Raw genomic sequence first — 2,500 nt, 5'->3', positions numbered from 1 at the left:
ACAATATACCGCAGAGCCCCAGAAAAGAAAACATTTTTTTTGTGTGTGTGTCTATTGAGTGTCTAAATGAGTGTGTGCCGTTTCAGGCTGTTTCGGGCTGCGAGGAAACACTTCGTGAGCCAGCTGTGGGCCTCTACACCAGCCCCATGTCCTGGAAATGGGGCATTTGGATAATATCACTGCTTTTGTCACTACTTTGTAAGCTGGGGACAAAGACTAGTCCTTCCCCCTCCTCCCTTCCATCCCCCCCAAACAAACCTTTTTCATTAGGGCAGCAAACACTTTCTCCTTCCGCAGCCAAATGCTGAGCATCAAGCCTGCGGTTGGTGAGCCCAGCGTCACCACAGGCTCTCGGCTCCTCGCGGCACTGTTCTCCACTCAGGCCACAGAGCTGCTTAATTAAACCTCACTTAAGCCGGACAATAAGCTTTCGAGCAGGTCTGGGCTTGGCGGGGCTCTCTGTGGGCCAGCCCGGAGTATTCATGACCCTCGTAAACAAGGAGCTCCACAAGAAAGAGAGGAGTGTGTGTGTGTGTGTGTGAGAGAGTGTGTGTGTGTGTTTGGGGGGGGGGGGGGGGGGGGCAGAGACTTTGTTCACACAAGATGAAGAGTCAACAGCCACCCCCCCACCATCTCTCCCCTAATAACCACCTTTAGAAATCTTCCTCCAAAACACAATGTCCTCCTGCCCCCTCCTCTCACTCTCGACCAGGCTCCAGGACAATGCCACAGGCCCACGACCCACCCCAACACCCTCGGCCTTCCAACAGACACTTCGTCTTTTATTGAAATTCTTTGGTGCTGTAATCCTCAGTTTCCTCTATACGACAACAATGGCGTCTCAGGCCCCAGGCCGTTCCAGTGGGGCTGCCGTGGCGCTGGCCAGGGTCACAACGTCCAGCTTTACTCTTCGTTTCTCTCCTCTCCTCCCACCACACACCCCACACCTTAATAAGAGCCACACAAGGACATATGAAGGGAGGACGTAGCAGAACTATGAACTACAACTCAGGAAGTATTTGTAATAAATGGGGGGGGGGGGGGGGGGCATAAACCAACAAACAAGGCAAAGGTTTTCTTGCATTCGCCATGGAAACGGACTCTTTACAAATAACACCCAACTGATTTCAACCCCTGTAACCTCAATTTATTATGATACCTTAATGATTTCAAATAGTCGAATTACATGTCTAGTGCAATAGATACTTTTATCTTCATCTGTGGTAAATGTCGGAATATGTGAAAGCAGCGTCACTGATGTGTCGACAGTGACATCTGCTGGTTGCTTTGTGTACTGTGCAACACGAAACTAGAACGAGCCACCAATTAAGTTTACCAATAGCGAACGTGAAAGTGTGCAAAGAACTGCTGAAGTGGTAACACTTCCCCCACAAACTAATGAAATAAAAAATGATTGCCAATATGTGTTTATTGGCTGTAAGTAGTGTACTGTGGTATCAATGTGATCCCGGTGGTTACAAATGCATCACTGGGGTTTCTGAGCTTTTCCTTCATCTGAATCATTTGACATGTCTGTTATCAGATAAGATAATCTGAAGTAGAAAATTTGGAGTCGTATCATCAGCCTGAAAATAATGAAATAAAAAATAATAATCAAACACCCTAAAGACTTTAATTTCGAATGCAGACAAAAAAGGCAGGTTCTCTCCATCTCTCTCTCTCTCTCTCTCTCTCTCTCTTAAATTTGCATTTTAATATGTACGGTAAGTATCTGCATAGACATGTATATGAGTAATTATTCTCATATTTGTTTCATCCAAAAAAAATCCCTCAAAAAACCAAAAAAACCCAAAAAAAAACCCACCCCATAACATTGTAGCGAAGAATTATTTAGAAAATCATAGAAACAACTGGCAGCCAATGAAGAATTAATTGGATCCTAGAGATTAAACTACATTTAGATACAGTGCTCTAGTGCATAGCGACCGGCAAAGGAGCTGCCCTTCAGATGGAGCACAGAGTACCTCTGATGCACTGAGAATGAATTCCAAAACTCTTCCATCACACTGCAGCCAGACGTGAAATTTGTGACGCTTCTATTCCAAAAATGTCTGTTATGAAGCTTGGTACTCAGGTGAAAGAAGAAGCAGCCCTGGTGCTATGTGTTCCTCAGAGGTACTAGATAAAGGCCAGACCTCAGATTTCACGTGGAAACGCAGCTCCCTGCGCCTGGGGGCAGCGGTGGTGTTCTGTGCTTTTAGACATAATTAAACAGGTTTTAAAATGGAGTAGCTCTCTGCCAAGAGGGCTGTGGAATGAAAATGGAGAAACCACAAGCCTTTGAAGCCATGTGGCCCCACCGGAGTTTTATTCTCAGTAACAGCATTCAAAGCTATTCTGAACAGTGATTGATATTCCCAGTGGCTATGAAGAAGAAGTCAGCAGAACACAGAACACCACCACTGCTGACAATAGATCTCTGTCCTGGACCATAGTAGCAATGACTTGCTTTCGGTTTTTAGTCTAATGTTCATAAACT

The sequence above is a fragment of the Electrophorus electricus genome, chromosome 15 (genome assembly GCF_041902795.1).
Source record: "Electrophorus electricus isolate QZ-2024a chromosome 15, ASM4190279v1, whole genome shotgun sequence".
Classification (NCBI taxonomy): Eukaryota; Metazoa; Chordata; class Actinopteri; order Gymnotiformes; family Gymnotidae; genus Electrophorus; species Electrophorus electricus.
The sequence above is the reverse complement of the archived record's forward strand: the minus strand, read 5'-3'. Positions refer to the sequence as shown.